This window comes from Myotis davidii, unplaced genomic scaffold, assembly GCF_000327345.1.
Source record: "Myotis davidii unplaced genomic scaffold, ASM32734v1 scaffold93, whole genome shotgun sequence".
Lineage (NCBI taxonomy): Eukaryota > Metazoa > Chordata > Mammalia > Chiroptera > Vespertilionidae > Myotis > Myotis davidii.
Genome location: NW_006292095.1, coordinates 3,048,564 through 3,068,889, shown reverse-complemented (window position 1 = coordinate 3,068,889; position 20,326 = coordinate 3,048,564). Strand labels below are relative to the sequence as shown.

The window sequence follows — 20,326 nt, the reverse complement described above, 5'->3', positions numbered from 1 at the left end:
GAACTGTCAGTAATCATGATAGGTCCACAGCTGTCAAAAAATTGTAGTATTGGCTTTTTAGCTACATTAGCTGAGGACACAGTAATTCTCAGCTCTGTTAGAAGCCCAAATACATCTTTAGCAAACTTGCTTTGGAGCTGTACCAGCTGCCTGGTCAGTCAAAGGGCCCCAGGAAGGAAAAGAAGAATTGGTGTTACTTTTCAAGAGACCTCATCCAAGAAGGATTTAAAGTTGAAATATGAACAGCAATAAAGTCATCATTGTCAATATTTCCTTTTAATCACTTTATACATGAGATTGTATCCTTTCCCTCTTCTTTTTTCTCTGTCATTCACACACAAGCAGGCCATTAGATGCATGACTATAATCTTTGGTGTCCTTCTGGTTCTGTTGTTAATCCTCTTTTGCTGGTTTGTAGACATCTATCGCATACCCCCAGGTCTTTATACTGCTTTCACCAGGCAGCCCACCATACTCTCATAAGTCATGGCTGGCTGCTGCTTCCCTGAAGCATTGGCCTTTTAATAGGGAGGTTTGATGTTAACAGCTTTCAACACTAGAAGGAAACAACTTTAAAGGTGGGATTTTAGGTTTGACCACATGGGTTGGAGAGCTTTATGAAGACAGTGGCCTTCCAATTACCAGTACCCCATAGCTTTCTGTGCTGCCTCTCCCTGGCCAGCACAGAAACCCTGACACAGACACCCACTGGAGCCCTAGTGTAACTTGCATAAAAGTGACCTTTCTCTGGGACGCAAGGCAGGAGACCTCCCTATTTACCATCATCATGGCAGTCTTACCTATTTATAAAAATATGCCTGATCTTGTTTGATTTACAACATGAGAGAGAATAGCAGAATTCATAAGTTACAGATAAGAGAAATTGCTGATTTTAGAAAAAAAATTGTAGAAAATGACTGTGACTCAATAATTATAAAATATATTGGGGACTGAAAATATGGGAAACAGAAGACCTGAAAGAATGAAGTACTGATCATTTTCAGGAGGAGGAACTTGTATCTTTTCCTTTTTCAATCTATTCTTATTATTAACTCTTGGGTGTCTTCATTTCTAATCTGTAAAATGGAGATAATAATTGTATCTATCTCAAAGGGGATAATGGGGGGATAAGGACACATATGTAATACCTTAATCAATAAAGAAAAAAAGAGTTTATATGAAAATTAAAAGAGTTAATATAAATCAGTGATTCTTAAGCATTGGCAATAGGGATTCGATGTTAGTCAGGGGCACAAACATCTTTTCCTTTAGATGGTCATATAAAAAAATGACAACAGCCAACACAACAATAGCCACCTGGTATGAATGAATCAAAATTACACCTTTTTTCTTTTTTTTTTTGTCAGGTCGGCAAACAAATCTAATATACTTTTTGGTGGCCCCAGAATTTCAGTAATTAGTTTATATGTGCCATGAGATGAAAAAGGTTGAAAATTGCTGACATAAGTGAACAACTTCGAAAAGAACCAAAACAGCTCAATAAATGCAAACTACGATTTTTATTTTTAATCACAGTTATTCTTTGCTTTGGATAAAAATAAATACCAAACTCCTGAGTGGGAGATTTTATAATTTAATATTCTAGTAAAAGTTCTCTTTTTTAGCATCCTGAGGCATATTTAAATATTCCTGGCAAGTTGCCTCCTCCACAGATGCTATTTGTACACATCTTTTTTGACAGGTCCAATGCCTCTTTCTATAACCAATCATCTTATATATTTGCTTGTCATAAAGTTAAATTGAAAATTATCTCTATTCTTTATTTTTTTTAAGTTTTTGAAAACATGGAAGATGTGACATTTCATGAACTGCTTGTTAGAAAGCAGTTGATACAGTAAATTTCAATATATTTTCCCTACTTTGTTTTTAAATTGGGTGATTGAGGTTATTGAATAGGTAATTAGCTAATTTCATAACTTAGATAAAAGGGAAAATGCAGAAGAGTACATTAGAAGTCATGTAATTGTATCTTTTAAAAATTTTGGTTAATCCTCATCTAAAATATTAATGGATATTTCCCATTAATTTTTAGAGAGTGGAAGGGAGGGGGAGAGACAGAGAGAGAAACATCAATGTGTCCCCTTGGGATTGAGCCTGCAACCAAGGTATATGTCCTTGACCAGAATCAAACCTGGGACCCTTTAGTCTGCAGGCCAGCGTTCTACCCACTGGGCCAAAGTGGCTAGGGCAATCTTTTTTTTTTTGATACTTCTTTATTGTTGAAAGTATTACATATGTCCACCTTTCCCCCCATTGACACTCTCCAGCATGCCCCTGTCCCCCGTCCCAATATTTTTTTATTTTTAAGAAGCATACTCAAGGACCATCAGAAATGTGTGTATGTTTTTATCTTATTTTTTTTTCCTTAGTAACCTCTGTTGACAATACCATTTGTTCTCTAGGGTCCTTATTATTACTGAACACCTCTGTTGCTATCACCCTAGTCTAAACTCTCATAATTTTCCATCTGAGTGATTGCAATTTGTCTCTACACCTGTCTCCCTGCTTCTGCTCTTATTCCCCTGCTTTTGACAATTCTCAACACAGCAGTCAGTGATTCTGTTAACACTGCAGTCCAACAGCTTCCCATTACACTCTGATTGAAAGCCAAAGTCATCACAGTGGCCTTGAACTGTCACACTGGCTGGACCTCTCCCATTGCCTCTGCCTCAACTCTACTTCCCGCCCACCTCAGCCCCCACTCCCCACCCCCCTTGCATACTCCTGTCTGAGGGCTTTGTCCAGCTATTCCCTCTGCTCATCTGCTCATCCTCAGTTCTGTGCATGGCTTGCCTTCAGCTCACTCACATCTTCATTCAAATGTCACCTTCTCTGTGAGGCCTTTCTTGACTGCTCTACTTACCCCACTATCTCTTTTTCTCTCATCTTTCCTCATCGTATTAACAGATAACATAGTATAGATTTTACTTTTAAAAACAAGTTTCTAAAATGCTGAATTAAAATCTAACATTCAAAAAGGCATATGTTTTGTTTGTTTTTCTGTTATGCTCAGAGGAGTGACTGGCACATAGAATTACTCAGTTAATATTTAAGAGGATAAATGAATGAACAATTAAAAGATAACACAGGTAAGCTGAACGCTAAAGAAATATTTAATCTTTAGAGAAATATCAATATGGCTTTTCTTTTTGGTTACCCGAATGGGAAAGCTCATTGAACTATTCTTTGAATTTCATGATTATTTAAAACTAATATTTGTTGATGGGGCAAAGAAAGTTTCAGGAGTAAGTATAGTGCCTCTCTTCCCCCACCAAGATTCTAATGTGCCATTCCAAAAGGAAGTATGTGAAGAGACAAAGAGTATGTGTATTTTTAAAAATCCCTGAGTTTTATAGTATAAGATTAAACCATAGGTTGGGGAAAAAGAATGCACACAACTCAGGTTTTTTTTTTTATTATGCCAATTTTATATGCTTATGAAAGTAATGCACAATGTATATTTGTAAAATATATAGTGAATTTATTTTGAAATTCTGTGTGAACATATATAGGGAAATAAATAAAAGATTAGGCCAGCAATCCAGTGAGAGAAAATCCCAACAGCTACAAAAGACACTGATGTTCCAACTGATGGTTTCTAGGCATAACTATCACCAGGCATGTGAATTGTTACAGGATTTTTCCTGCTCAACCAATACAAATGACTGATCTCAGTCAACAGTTTCAATTTGGTGCTGGAAAATAGTAAATTCAATCATGTAAGTAGACAATCAAATCAATCAAAAGTTTTAAATTTGGGATTTTCTGAACTCAACTCAAATGTCTGACATTGACCTCTATTCTGAAATATTTCTAAAATACATTCTTATGGTCCCAGATTCACCCATTGCAATTTCTTTCATCTTCTCCCACTTTTTTAAAAAAATGTTTTTATTGATTTTTAGAGAGAGAGAAAGGGAGAGGGATAGAGAGATAGAGACACCGATGAAAGAGAAACATCTTTGATCAGGGCTGCCTCCTGCAAGTACCCCACCAGGGATTGAGTCCACAACCCAGGCATGTGCCCTCGGCCGGAATCAAACCTGAGACCCTTGAGTCCACAGGCTGATGCTCTATCCACTGAGCCAAGCCGGCCAGGGCTCATCTTCTCCCACTTTTATTCCCAGTGCACTTTAATTTTCTAACATTCTGGCCTCATGTATTACTTGATTATAGCCCTGGAGAACAGGGAATGTCTAATTCATTTATATATTTCCAATATAAAGCTGGCACATAGTAGGCATTCAGTTTAGGTTAATCAGCAGGACTCTGTCCAATACACACACACAAATATGTACACACACAACATGTACAATACACCTATTTACACATACACACCTATATGTATAGATGTAAATGTTTTCTACACTGTCTTTCTGGAAGTGAAATTGAAAAAAAATCATCAAATAAGGGCTTCCTTAGTATAAGGGGTCTTCTCTATTAAAAGAGATAAGATTGTATTCCCTTTGGTAAAAATATTGTCTTAGAGAAATGTCAGCTTGCTTTGAACCTAAAAATTAGTATATACAAAGAGCTGTGTACGTATGTGGCTGTGTGGTCCGCTAAGTGTGGCTTCCTCTCAGAGGTCTATGCCAGGAGGCAGGTGGGAGAGTGGGTTGAAGATGTCTGAAAGGAATATGTATAAGGAAGGTAATTGTTTGAACATGCGCTGTATAAGGGGAAGGTGTGGAGGGAGATGGGGTCCCTATCACTTAGTCCAGTGGTTCTCAACCTTCTGGCCCTTTAAATACAGTTCTTCATGTTGTGACCCAACCATAAAATTATTTTTGTTGCTACTTCACAACTGTAATGTTGCTACTGTCATGAATCATAATGTAAATATCTGATATGCAGGATGGTCTTAGGTGACCCCTGTGAAAGGGTCATTCGAACGCAAAAGGGGTCGCGACCCACAGGTTGGGAACCGCTGACTTAGTCTAACAACTGAGCCTTTAGATCCCAGCATCAGTCCTTTCTTGTAGCTTTCCTCACAATGCTCAGTGCCCAAGCTATCCTCTGGGTTCCTTAAACAGTGATTGCCTCTATTAGGAATGCAGAGTTCTTCGCTTGGTCCTGAACTATTCAAACTAGTAAAATTTGATTTTTCCTATGTTTGCATCTTCCCATTTAAACTAAAAGCTTCTTTAAAACAACAATGGCATCTTAAGGCAGTCATCCTTTTATCTACCCCAACCCCTGCAAAGATTCCTGCTCATAGAGCTGCTCACTAAGCAGCTGTCTAATTAAATATGACTGTATATGTATGGGGGATGCAGGTTAGGCTCTTATCATAGTCCAATCAGGCCTATTATCAGCCCTTTGAAGTTGGTCAAACCACGCATATTGGTAAAATAGCAGTCATATATTTCCCCTCTGGATTCTTCTTAATTTTCTTCTTACCTACCCTCACTTTCTGGATTCCTTGACAGATAACCATCGATTCAAGACCTCTGGTCATGCCCTAGTTGGTTTGGCTCAATGGACGGAGCATCAGCCTGCGGACTCAAGGGTCCCAGGTTTGATTCCGGTCAAAGGCATGTACCTTGGTTGTGGGCACATACCCAATAGGGAGTGTGCAGGAGGCAGCTGATCGATGTTTCTTTCTCATCAATGTTTCTAACTCTCTATCCCTCTCCCGTCTTCTCTGTAAAACATCAATAAAATATATATTTTTTTAAAAAGACCCTCTGGTCTGCCACCCCTCCAAAAATCTTTTATAGTGTTGGATCTTGGCTTCCCTCAAGTTTCAAGCCCTTTCAGTTCACCCAGCTACCTTTCAGGAGGCACTCCATGTTCCTGCCAAGCCAACAGAGTCTCAATTCAGAGGGGATGATGGTCACAGAATTTGCTGTCATTGGCCTGTGTCCCTTTATTCTATCCTGTCATAGACACCCAGTTCCAAGGTAAGGCAACACCTCTAAACTTTATTATTAAACTTTATTATTAAACTCAATTTAAACAGAGTCCAATTGGTGAACTCTATCTAGTTTGTTTAACAAATGAAAACAAATAAATGTACCTTCCAATAATGCCAATCCTTGAAAACAAATGGAACTACAAAGAATCCGCCAATAAATCCCCACTGATGATTGAATCCAGTGTTTGGAAAGCTTCAAAATGCTCAAGAAACTGAGATATTATCCACAGAAGCAAACAAGAATACATGTAAAGAATACCAAAAATATTTGTCACATGCTCAGTGAATGCCTGGGTATATACTTATATTTTATCTTAGAACAAACAGGCAAACCTTTACAAGCACCTCATACCTTATGTAGACACTATTACAAAGCAAAAATGGGTTGTGTGAGGCAGCTATACAGGGCCAAAATTCATCCCACAAGAGGATAGCCAAAGAAAATAGCACAAAAATAGCCTAATCAAGTGGATGATCCACCAAATCACATACATTATTTTTGTTACATCTGTCTAGAAAGCTTGATTGCCAGTTGAAGCACTTAAGGCAAAATGAGTCGCCTGCCTCTTTTGGTTGAAAGCAGGAACAATTTCTTTCATAAATAGCATGAATATAATTTAATTCTGTTATATTTTCTGCTTGAGAAAAAATGCCTGGATTTCACACAGAAATAAGAATTTGATGTTTGTATATTTGCCATGTTTTCCTTGAGACTGTAAATAAGAAAAAGATGATGCCTAAAAATGCCTCATGCATTTTTGAATATTTGGGTCCTTGATTCAAATTTTCAGACTCTATAAGCAGCAAAAAGGAGTGATTAGAAGTGTGCAATCAAGAAAGCACTAAACTACACTAAAACTTTCTCCTTTATTCAAACTGAATAACCAGATTTGCCCTTTTGCATTATTTGGCTGGTCTTAACTCATGTGTGTTATGGCTGTTACAGAGATTTCTCTTTATTACTTCATAAAAAATATACAATTATCATTTTCAAAATGATCCAAGGTGGCATCTGCCCTTCCTTTGAGTTCTGAGAACAGTGGTCTATGCTTAATTGAAAAGTTCCTTCTGCAAATGCAGAAGTTGTGCAATCTTTTGCTACAGAGAGTCACTTAAAAGTAGCTTTAATGGACCGTGTAATAGCTTATTTGGCTGTGCTCTTTTATTTTAGCATAATAGCATAAATATTCCATTCAAATGTTGAAAAATTATTCAAAGCAAAAATACAGACCCAGCATGTCAGCTACAGCATTATTTGGGTTGTGGTCCATTTAAAACTACATCGATGTGTCAACATTAATTGTGTGTGCCCAGACATTTACATGTTATCTGTAGGATTTATCTGATCTCTGAAATTCACACTTCAACTTATTGTCTGGGGCATGTAATCACATTTAGAAAAACATTATTCTGTCCTACACCAGATCAATGTAGGATTTCCTTCCAGATAAAACATTTGTTTGAGCTTCATTATTTGGGGCAGTAGTAAAGAATATCAATGAAGATGAAAAGTTTCAAATGTTTAAATGGTTCTCAAAAGAGGTTAAAAATAAAATTTGACTATCATATATTTTAGTATTGCAGATAAGCAGTTTAAGTGACACACTGAATTAGACCAAGTAGAGTCTGGAACTCTCCCTGTCACAGAGAGCTGATTTTTCAACAAGACTTTTTTATGGTCAGACCGCACCATCATGGTTGAAAGGCAGAGGTTGTCCAGTTAAGGGGAAGTACCTGTACTTTCTGTTCAAATAAACGCGAAGCTCCACTCACAGCACCATTATTTACTGTCATCAGGCACTGAGGCCCAGTTTCCTGCTTTGCAGGAATAAAGATAACACCATTCACTTATTGTGAAGAAATGAAGTTGGCAATATATTCAAAGTACTCAGCACAGTTCATGACGTACTCTGGATTCTCAATAAATTCTCATTCATATCCTCTCTCTTTCTTCCTCTCATGAGTATGTGCATGCGAAATTATAGCCACTACTGCTCTGGGCAATATCATAGACCAAAGGCTCCTTTGTGTGTCAACCCAAATAGAAGCATTAAATGCAGGTTCTATGCCAAATTAGTTACTAGTGACACCCACAGAAAATGTATAATTCCATATCTCTGGCAACTCTGGCTCCCTTATTGCCTCCCCCCCACACACACACACACACAAAATCCATTCCTTATACATTGGCATTCCTCCAGTTTCTGTGCTTGGCCCACTTTTCTTCTTGCTTTTATTTTATCGCTGATCTTATCCATGCAAGAACTTTAGCTCCCATCTACAGACTGATGGTCTGAAGTCCACATGCCCAGTCCTGGCTTTATCCTAAGCTCCAGACTCTCACATCTAATGGCTGACTGGCATGTTCATCTAAGTGATCTGCAAGTACCTCAAACTTGACATGTCCAAATGTGTCTTCACTGCCTTAACCTACTCAATTCTCTGATGGCCCCATAAACATGTTTCTCTTATTTCCCATGTTCTCGTTAATATATTTCTACTCAAAAGTTTTCTATGCTATAAATCCTTCACCTGCCAATTTAAATTGGTTAAATTAACTTTGCCCTCTTCCCAATGTTCCTACATTTACTTCTCCATTGAGCTATGGATTTACTAGTACATTCCCTCCCACCTCGTTCCCACCCCACACCTTTAACCTGTTCCCCACTTTCATATCTACACATGTGTTAAATGCAAATCATATGTGTTATCTTGGATTTACTGAGCTGGCCAGTTTCCTGGACTGGATGCCACCACCAGGAGCCAGTAAGCCACCTGCCTTTGCTGAGAATGCTAGGCCATTTCTATGCACTGAGTTGCTGTTCCTTCAGCCATTTCTGGACTTTCTGATGAAACACCCCCCTGTAGGACATGAGATCTGACATCCCAAGCAGCCTCCAAAGGGAAGACACAACCTGGAATCATGGGAGAAGTAGCTTTCCATGGGGCCAATATTGGCCTAAAGAAAATCAGAGATGGGATTAATCTGGACAAAGAAATGTTCCCTTCTTCCTACTCCAATGGGCTCATTTAAGGTTGGTCTCCTCTATACATACAGTCCAGAAGCATTCACATACTGAGTGACATCCCTGTTGAGTCGCCTTCTGTGTCTCTTCACAGCTCATCATGAAGCAGCAGCCCATATAATAATGCATCACTTTTCATCACTTCATATCCTTTTTTGCAGCCCCTCCATGTTTCCTCACTTCTGCTACCCTTTGTTTGCACCTAGCAATCAAAGCATCAGCATTTAATCCTTGCCTCAAGTTCTACTTTTTTACAAAATTCAGAACTAATCAAACTTCTAAAACTGATTTTATGCAACTAAAAATAAAAATCTCTTTACAATAAGTAAGAATCCTTGGCTCATTTTCCCTTTTCTGCATCAAATATTAAAGGAAAATAAAATAAATACTTATAGTGTAAAAGCCTGTTGGAAGAAGGCTACAATAATTTTACAAAAATTTGCTTTAGGTATTGTAAGAGCCAGAATGAATGAAGAAACATAGTAGATCTCATAAGTGAATAATAATTGGATGTAACTTTACCAAGAAAAAAATTTCTTAGCTATTACTAGACCCTGAGCTTTGGAAGGAATTTATCATGATGTCATGATGAAGTTTACACAAGGGTCATAAAATAATGTAAGGATCATGTCCTTTATAATATGTACTAGAGGCCTGGTGCATGAAATTCGTGCATGGGTAGGGTCCTTAGGCCTGGCCGGCGGGGCAATCAATTGGGGGGCCCCCACTGGCACCCGCCTTAGCCAGCCTGGTGCTGCCTGCTGGCTGGCCCTGCCACGTGCCGCTGCCAGTCACCTCCCTCTGTGGAGTGACTGGTGGGGTGATTGGGGGGCCCCCACTGGCACCCGCCTTGGCTGGCCTCGGGCCTGCAGGCTAGGGGCAGCTCCTGCAATTGATCGTCTGCCCCCTGATGATCAGTGCGCATCATAGCGACCGATCGTTTCACTGTTAAGTTGATTTGCATATGGCTTTTCTTATATAGGATATATTTTATAAACAATTTTTAAAAATACACAGAGTTTTCCCATATTAGAATTTTGGAAAGACAATGGCAAGATTTTCAGACAATGGTTGGAAAGCCTTGATGTACACAGGAGGTTTCTTAAAAACACACATTTCAGAGTCCCATTCCACACTCATGAACCAGAATTCTCAGAACTAGGGTCTAGGCAGGTGTATTTTTGACAGGATGAACCTAATGCACAGCAAAGTTTGAATACTGGAAATTTCCAAGAGTTCAAACTAACTGTTATCTAGAAAACTGTAACAATTTAGGTAGTAGAGGCAGCTTCTAGGGAAGAATACATTTATTTTACTAAATGTTATCATAGAATGCTGGGTTACTGCACCAATAAACACCATCATTTGGATTTCAAGAATTATATATACAACTAAAGTTAAATGGAAAAATATGGATCGGTTGAATATTGTTTGAGCAAATATCTGTGAAACACCCTTTATTGTTACGAAGCCTTGGTTAAGTATTAGCATAGGATGTAGAATGTGTGGGATACTTAAAGTGGAAGCAGAGTTCCTAAGCACCATCAATAAACTTACAGAAAAAAGCCATGCAACAAAAGATTATATCACTAAGGGCAAGATGCTGTACTATGAACTAACTCTATACCCACAGATACAAACTGCTTCCTGAATATGTAATTCACTGAGGAAGCCCAAGACCAGCCAAAGATTTGTCTTTTCTAAAAGGAAGTTGCTATCCCATAGGTAGTTTCGCTGTAGACAATTGTTGTGAGATTGGATAACAGACCGTGTATCATAGAAACAAACAACTGAAACCTACATAATCTTATTAACCAATAAATTTAATTTAAAAATGAAACAAATGAGGCACATGACTCAAATAAGACCACTAAAGTATTCTCTCAAATGCTGCCTATTCTCAGCCTTTAGAGTATATGATTGAGACAGTTCAAAGTTGGATCCCCATTGCCTTCCACACATTAACCTACCTACCAGCACTAGGTTTCTGCTATGCATGTGTGGGTTTCTGCTGTGTGTGTGTGTGTGTGTGCGTGTGTGTGACTCTGTGTGTGTGTGTGTTGTGTTTTTCAAATCCTCACCCCAAGGATATGTACCCAAAGATATGTTTATTAATTTTAGAGAGAGAACAGGAGATAAAGAGAGTGAGAAACACTGATGTGAGAGAGAAACATCCATTGGCTGCCTCTCAAATGCTCCAGTTACATGCCCTTACTGGGAATTGAACCTGCAACCTTTGGGTTGGACGACACTCCACCTGGCCAGATCTCTCTCTGTGTGTTTTGACAAGCCTAACAACCATTAGAATAGCACCAGCTTAATATGACTTTTCATATTCAATAATTAGAGATATTTTAAAATATCAGTCCAATTAAAAGAAAAAGAAATAAATTATTTGACCCAGGGTATCCAGGACAAAGGCAAAGGAGACACTATTTTCTTTCATAACAGAGAGTCCCACAAGAGCCTCTGGCATTTATCTTCTAGATCACAGCTCTAAGAGGCTAAATGCTCACAAACAATTCTGTCAGAGGGTCTGGGGAAAAAGCAGGTATAAATAATACTTCCTGACACCAAATATATTTCATAGTGTCTAACTGAAACTCCAGATTTTAAAAATGAAACCATGGTTTAAATATCTTTTAAGAGGACGCATCTTGTGTTGACAGAAAGTCAGATACTACTTAGGAAAAGGTTTTTAATTGTCCTTTAATACTTTTAAATCCAAGTTAGGAATTCATTTGTTTGGTGTAAAAATTGAAATTGTGTGATCCTCTTTATTGAGCACATTATAGTTTTCTTGCAACTAGAAAAAGAGAAAAAAATTACATGTTTTAGAGGTCAGATCACACTAAAGATGGAAAGAAGAAGAGAAGCTGAGTCTGGCTCACTCAGCCCAACCAGGTGTTAGTCTGAACAACACAGATTCTTTCCTCATGACCCCACTTGATATCACTATTTGAGTAGGATCTTAGTTTGGCTATCTCCAGAAGTGACTGAGTCAAGGAATGAGTGCAGGCTTATTCTGGAGACAGGTTCAGGAAACACTAAGGAGGGGGTGGGAAATTAGACAGGTAAGGAAAGCCATTAAGGAAGGGTTTGTTTTCTAGTAATTGAGCTTGAATAAAGCTGAATCCCACTGGGGACTCTGCCAGTGAGTATAAAAATTACAGAGAAATCCCATCTGAGGAGTGAGGGAGAAAGGCTTTTATAAACCCATCACTGAGGGTAGGTTGCTAGGGGATGGAGCAGAGTATTAATTCTCTGATGCTTCCAGCCTTCCATGGGGACAGCAAAGTGGGCTCTGGTGGCTAGAGAAAACCCTCAGGCAAAGAGATGCTGGTGGCAACAGTGTTAAGTCAATTTGGAGTGTGGTGGGGTCAATAGAGACCATGCCACCACACATAGCCCAGTTCTTTAATTATGGGTCAAAAATGTCATTCTCAGAATTGAAATCCAGCCTCTTACCAGTGGCCCAAGACACTTCCATGCATTTTTTCAGAGCAAATCACTTACTCAAAAGGAAAATGCACAGTAGAGACATCTGGCTCCATAAATGTTAAGCCATCAGCCAAACAAAATCCCAGGGTTTGGGGGTTGTTGGACACAAAATCTAGGTTTTTCTCACTAGCTGAATAGAGTTCTGAGAGATCCTGAGACATGGAAGTGTGTCAGCTCATTTAGGAATGTAGCAGGCTACGAATTGCTAGAGGGCAGGAATACTGACCCATTTTATGATTATTTCACTTCTGCCTCTCTTGATCCTGAAGGGTCACAACAGAGGCAAACTTTAAAGTGAAAAATAAAAGTCTATGTGTTTAGAGCAACAAAAGAGTTGATGTTGGAGCAAAGGATGATGTGGAAAACATGTCAAAAAGCTCCCTTCTTCTCCATCCTTCTCCAGTCCAAGGCAGGGCTGATGGCCTCAGGGCACAGACCAGGTTAAAGTGAGGTCTTTCCTGCCCAGGGGTAGGCGATCTGCTAGGTTGACCACTTTTCGTCCTATTAAAGAACACTTTTATAGCTCAGGAGCCTTCCTATGCCATCTAAATCCCATTTAATAGCAAAGCAAGGATTGTGTTCAAAGGAAACACAATTTCAGATTTTGAGATGCTCCCAATATGAAATCTATCGTACATTATAAATAAATTATCCAACCAACAATTCCTTACTCCCAATCACTTGCTTACAGATTTTATTAAGTTCTTGATTTAGCCACTTGGTTTCCTATTGCTTCTATTTGAGTCATCCCATTACAAATGGCCCTGATAGGTTATAATTCTGCAACTATAGTGCCTAATACCATCTATATGCAAACAGGCACCAAAATGTTGAGACAGATCTGTTTATATTTTAGCGGAATTCTCAGACAAGCCTTTTTGTTGCTCAAGCTCCTTTTAAGCCTATGCTGCGCATTTTTCAGCAGAGGCATTTGATTATATATCCCCTGCTGTTTATTCATTTCCAATGCATTGTAGGCCATTTGGAATACCAGCAAAGTCTTGGAGGAATTATTTATAGTCTAATACGTATTAGCAATGTGAGCTGTTCCACAAAATTGAGACCTGAGCCATTTACAAGAGAAGTGATATCCACCATTTCTGGTCTTAGTAATTCCGGCCTAATAAGAATGGGTGATGCACTGCAAAGGACAGTGAGCTGGGTGGGAGGCAAGACACTGTGATTCTAGTTTCAGCTCTACCAGACAGGGATTGAGGGACCTTGAGAAGGTTACTCAAGGCCAGGCTCAGAGCTTGTACTGTGAGAAAGGTCTGCCCACAGCAGGACCTCGGATCTGGAAAAAAACAAGCAAACAAACAAAAAACAAAACACCAGGCAGATGCCGAATATTTAGGCGAGGCCTGAATTTGCTCCACTAACGGGTCAATGCAGACACACACACACAAAAAAAACCTCAAGATGGTCCTAATTGGTACATAATTCTGGAGGAAAATGTCTGGAAGCATGATGCAATTCCATGAGCTGGTGCTGTGAAATGAGTCCAGGTCTGAGCAGCTGATAATCTGCAAAGATCCCTGGGTTCAGAGTTAAAGCAGGTAATAAGCCCGGCGGAAACCAGAGTGATTCATCCTGGTAGTATCAGGCAGGGCTGGGAATTTGTCCCAGCCTTGGAGTCAAAGGAATCAGCAATAATAATAATATGATGTGACATCATTAAGCTAATGGCATCGATTCCTTGGGCCCTTTTGTACAACATCTCTAAGTGGTCCACAGGCCTTGGCTTCAAGGTCACTGAGAAATGGGGTAGAGAATCAGGAAAATATTGCATGTCTCCTCTTTGGATTTTTCCCCTCTATAAAACACCTGACTTAAGCCAGATCTCTAAGAGGCATTCATGGTCTAAAATTTAGTTATCATAAGGATTTTTGATGCCATTTATGAATTGTTCAACATAGGTCAAATCATATTATGAAAAAGCTTACCGATGGCTCAGTTATATAAGCTCTACACACCAGCTATTAGGTCACAGAATTTATTTAAAGGGCATTATAAATATTGAATCTTTCATTAGGTATCCACAAAAGTAGAAACTCCACTCAAATTTACCAGAATAACAGTTCTCATAAGCTTACTAGTAGTAGTAAGAGTCAGTTCAAAGTATTTAGCATGTTTAAATTGCACATTGGCAAGATATAAAAAGATAACAGAAAGCTCAGTTGATAAATGGTCTGATAATTCTTTCCAGGAACCAATTACTATGACTAATAATTTGAAATCTATAATAAAAGGGTAATATGCTAATTAGACCAGACATTATTCTGGATGTCTTTCCAGACATCCTTCCAAACAAAGCTGGGGCTGGAGGGAAGACCAGGTCCCGGGTGCCTGCCCGCGGCCAGAGCAAAGCGTGGGTCCCGGATGCCAAAGAAAAGCCGGTGCCGGCAGCTGGGGGAAGGAAGGCCTACTCTTGCATGAATTTTGTGCATCGGGCCTCTAGTATATAAAATATAAAGAAAATAAAATAGTTCATTTCAGACATTCAGAGTTTATACTTGTATCTGCCCAAAGAAAATAGTGAATCCCCTTTGTTGTTTTCTTTTTTTTTTACTTTCAACAATAAAGATAAATTTAATAAAATAAGATCTAATGATTTAAAAAAATTAAACAGAGAGGAGAATGAGTATGTACGTATGGTACATAATTGAAAGATATATGGAAGAATCCTTGCCCCTAAATACCTGTCTTCTCAAACACTAAGAAAAAAACCATTCTGAGGCTGAGGTTATATTCTCAGAAGAACCAGGTATGACTAATGTTGGGTTATGGAGAGGAAGGAACACTGCCCAAGCATCAATTCTACTCTAAACAATAGTACTAACTGAATTACCTTGCACTTCTCTGAGTTTTGTACTAAAGAGGGTGTTTAAGGCTAGTTCAACGGTTATGTGCTTCTACGAAATTATATAGCATTAACACTTAATTTAACAAACATATATTGCCTCCCTCTTATGTGTCAAACACCTAGATGAATAAAATAGCATCTGAGGCTTCAGGGAGCCTTCTGTATAGCTGGGGAACTAACAAGGACACTGCTCACCCCTGAGAAGAATGAAGACTGGAGAGGATGCTATGACAATAGAGGAAGGGTCCCTTGACATAACAGAGGAAGCCAGCCAGAGATTAGCTACAGGTCATCAGAGCGCATGCCTTCAGAGCAGGCACAGTGGGGCAGCATGTGGCACTAGGACTGTATGCCATAACAGCCAGAGTCCAGACTCAGAGGTTGCTCTGGGCTAATGCCATTACTAGTCTAAGCATTCTTCTTGAAAAACAAGACTGATATTATTTTCTTTGCAAGGTGGGTGTGAGGATTAACATGAGATAATGTATGAGAAAATACTGGCAAATGCCTAGCATAATCATGTTAGCTATTTTCACTTTCACTAATATGCAAGTTATTCATAATTGGAGCCACAAAGCCAAGAAGACTACCTTGGCCTCATTTAGCCAGGCTGGAAGAAGTGGTCATCACTAAGTCTGCAGATCCCCAGATCTATCTCTCCTATGACTCACTGAACACTAGGGGTACAAGGGCCACATGAAACATTTCAGCAACAACCAGTAAACAACACTTATCTTGGTTGCTGGAGATCTATCACACAGGTGTGAGACTTGTAGCGTTCTAAACTCCACAGGGACCCCTGACATTGCATTGACCTTAAGATGAAGTAAAGGACGTCTTCTCCAAATTTCAGCCCTGAAGTAATAAACTATAGAAATAAAGTCTCTACTTGATCCATCCAAGCAACTACAGTGCTGACTCCAGTGGGGGAGACTTTCTAAGATTGGTGGGTGGCCCTTTGTCACCTGTATTCTATAGACACTTGAGAAACACCAGTTTGCCAGGCTCTCATCACTGACCCAAAAGCAGATTCCTTTTGGGAAGGGTTGGGCCTGCTAACCCTTGCTCACACTAACTTCTCTTGCTTGAGCTCCCAGAATCCTGCGCTTTCTTGTTGGTGCTTTGCAAGGATCTGCATATGTGTCTGCTATAGACTGAGTTATGTTTCCCCAAAACTCATATTTAAAACTCTAATTCTCATTGTGACTATATTTGGAGATGGGTCTTTTGAGGTTAAATGAGGTCATAAAAGTGGGGTTCTAATCCAATAGAATGTGTAGTCTTATTAGAGGAAGAGAGAGAAATCTCCATCTTTCTCTCCATGAGCTCACACTGAGGAAAGGCCGTATGGGGAAACAGCAAAAAGGTAGCCATCTGTAGACCAGAGAGAGGGCCCAACCATGCTGGCTCCTTATCTTGGATTTCCACTCTCCAGAACTGCAAAAAAAAAAATCAATTTTTGTTGTTTAAGCTACCCAGTCTGTAATATTTTGTTATAGCAGACAAAGCTGACTAATACAGCTGTCCCCTTCCTTACCGAATTATGAACTCCTTAAGGGTAGAGACGTTGACTTACTTGCTTTTATTGCCTACCCTCTAGTTGGATACTAGATACCTTTAATACTTACGTTGTATCCAACACACCTTTAATATTTAAAAAAATATTTGTTGAATAAGGAAATAATTAAATGGTTAGCTGTAAATGTATTTCAAAGTACTCATAGATTCTTCTCAGATCTTAATATATATTCTCTTTCTGTCTTCCTAAGGATAAAGAGGATGAGCCACATAAAAAGGATTCTCTCCTTAGAGGCCTATTGCTAAAGAAGAAAACCAGTAAGAGTGGTCAGTGAGTCAATCAACAAATAGTGACTGTACTTCCCAAGGACCAGGCACTGACTCAGCCACTGAGGATATAACCGTGAAGATAATAAACAGAGTACTTTCCCCAAGAAACTTCTGTTCTGGTGGACAGAAACATATAGTAAACATGCAGTAAAGAAAATCAGATAATTTCAAACACTGCCAAGTGCTCTGGAGAAGTTGAAATAAGGTAATGTGGTAGAGCATGATGGAGTGGGGGCTGCCTTAGAGTATTGAGAAACATCTCTCTGAAAAGGCTACATTAGAGTTGCAACCTGAATAATGAGATAGGACAGCTATGTGAAGATCTGGGCAACAGAATTCCAAGCAGGAGAAAGCAAATTCAAAGTCTCTGATGAGGGAACACACTTGATTTTGTCCCATGAAAAGAAAATCAACTCAAGCACAATGGATGAGGGGAAGAGAAGGGAGAGAGAGGGCAGGAAAGGCAGGAGCCAGATCATGTGGGCCTTGAAGGTTCTGATGACAAGTATAAATTTTGTTTGTTTACAATGGGAAGTCATTAGAGGTGTTTTAAAGGGGTATTTAATAATCCAATTTACTCTTTAGAAGAATGACTGACTGTGTGCAGACGATGAAGAACGTTGAGGAGACTGTGCCATGGTTTGGGAGAGAATTAAGTGGCTTAACCAAGAATGGTCATGGTAGATGTGGTTAAAAATGGTCGAATTATGGCTATATATTTGAGAGTAGAGAAACTGGATTTATGAATGGATTAAATGTGGGATTGGCAGGGAAGAAAGGAATTAATGGGAATCGATGACTCTGATCAAGGTTTTTGGCATGAGGAACTGCATGGATGTGATAGTATTTACAGTGACAAGGTGAGAAAGCAGGTCCCGCAATGGCCACTGTGGGGGAAGAGATGATTGATCATTTGAGACATTTAAGCTTGAAATACTTATTAGACACTAAGTGCAGATGTAAAATAGGCAGCTCGATATATCAATCTAGAATTTAGGGAAGAGGTCAGAGCTAGATAAATAAATCTGTCAGCCATCAGCATCAAGATAGTATTTGAAGTCATGGATCTGAGTAAGAACACCAAGGGAGAATATATAGGCGGGAAAACAGTGGATGATAAAGACAAGCCACTGGAGCACTTCAGTTTCTAGAATCAGATATGCAAGAAGCCAGTCAAAGAAGCCAGCCCTTAAAGGGCTGCTAGTGAAGAGGAAAGCCAGGTGAAGTGTCGTATCTCAGAAACCAATAGGAAATAGCAATGTTCCCAGTGAGTAAAATGAAGATCTGACAAAAATAGGAATTTGTGGTTGATTTCTAGGAATAACAGTATTAGAAGAGATTTTAGACCTCAAATGAGGAAACTGGGGCGGGGGGGGGGGAATTCCCCAAGGATATACAACTCATCTGTGTAAAGGGCCAAGACTAGTTTTTAAGACCAAACTAGTCTGCTAACTGTCAGTCCTGCATTCTTGACCAGTCCCACCACATCACCCTCTCTGCCACTGCACCTAGAGCAGCAATCATTCAAGGCATTTAGGTGAATGGGCAGAGCTGGTTGTTTAAGGATTGATTTCTGGTTGACCTTTGTACAGCGCATTGTCTTAGAGCAGCGGTTCTCAACCTGTGGGTCACGACCCCTTTGGGGGTCGAACAACCCTTTCACAGGGGTTGCCTAAGACTATTGGAAAACACATATATAATCACATATTGTTTTTGTGATTAATCACTATGCTTTAATTATGTTCAATTTGTAACAATGAAATTGGGGGTCACCACAACATGAGGAGCTGTATTAAAGGGTTGCGACATTAGGAAGGTTGAGAACCATTTCTTAGAGCAACTAGATCTTTATCCTGCTGGTGTGAGGGTTAAGGCTATATGACTGAAGAAAAATGTCCATGTATCTTTAGAGTTAAGAGAGCAAAGCTTCAGATAGCTAATAGGAGATGGATGAAGATGGACAGGAACCAATTAGGATTCAACTATAGAAATAAAAGAAATGCAGGGACAATGTGGGGTAGACTGGACAGAGCTATTTACAGCTGCAGCCCTTCACAGAAAAGCCACAGGACTGGGTTTTAAAATTGGGGAAAAGGTGAAGAGAGTGAGGAGCTATGAGATCATCCGTTTGATGAACTAAATTTCCACCCAAACTTTAGTTCATATGACCATGTGAAGCTTTTCCTGGTAACCCCACTCTGAATTAGTTGTTCTCTTTGCAGTGTTCACAAATAATTATATTTAAAATCTCATTGTTCTTACCTGACTTTGCATCTAACTTCCCCAGTGAACCGTGCTTGGTCTAGCAGATATTCAGGAAGATATTGAACCAACCAATAATCAAAAAACTAATGAGTCAGGAGATTTGAAGTTTTGGTTGTCCTTGAAAACCTGAGATATATATTCCCCCTAAGAATACTGCTGTGAAATATTCTGTCAGAGAGGCTGAGATTTTCAAGGGCATTAAGCACACTGAGAATGTATCACCACATTATATAACTAGAACATTTTGAAACCAGCTATATCTGTAGCATAGTCAAACATTAGAATCTAATATTTTAAAAATCTAATATTTAGATTAACAAAGAAAAATAAGAATATATACATACACATATATCCATATACATACATACACAGAAGTGTATGTATACATATATATGTGACTATGTGTACATATTTACATGTATATTTATAATGTATTCATTGTGTTACTATCTTCATGGACCAGAAAGACAACATACACTCCTAAAGTTAATATTCAATAACATTTATTAATAATATTATATTTCAATGTGTCATTTGAATTATAAGTTTTCTACCATTTAAAACATTTCAACTATGTATAAGCAGGGAATATAACTAAAACATCTTATACCTATGAGATTTAAATGCTTTCAAAGCTGATTTTTCATATTTGAATGATTTCAACTTGCTCAATTGACTTTAAATACAATGAAAGAAGCATCTTTTCTCTTATATAGCAACTAGAGGCCCGGTGCACAAAAATTTGTTCACTCGGGGGGAAGGGGGGGTCCCTCAGCCCAGCCTGTGCCCTCTCGCAGTCTGGGACCCCTCGGGAGATAACGCCCTGCTGGCTTAGGCCTGCTCCCAGGTGGCAGAGGGCAGGCCCAATCCCTAGGTGCAGCCCCT

At 39.1% G+C, this 20,326-nt stretch overlaps 1 protein-coding gene and 1 pseudogene across 1 annotated transcript in view; both read right to left on the bottom strand.

The window, feature by feature from the left end:
* The window catches only part of ZMAT4 (zinc finger, matrin-type 4), a 329,413-nt gene that overhangs the window by 60,052 nt on the left and 249,035 nt on the right, over positions 1-20,326 (bottom strand). The gene's annotated exons all lie outside the window — the stretch shown is intronic.
* The window catches only part of LOC102752184, an 18,311-nt pseudogene continuing 9,686 nt past the window's right edge, over positions 11,702-20,326 (bottom strand).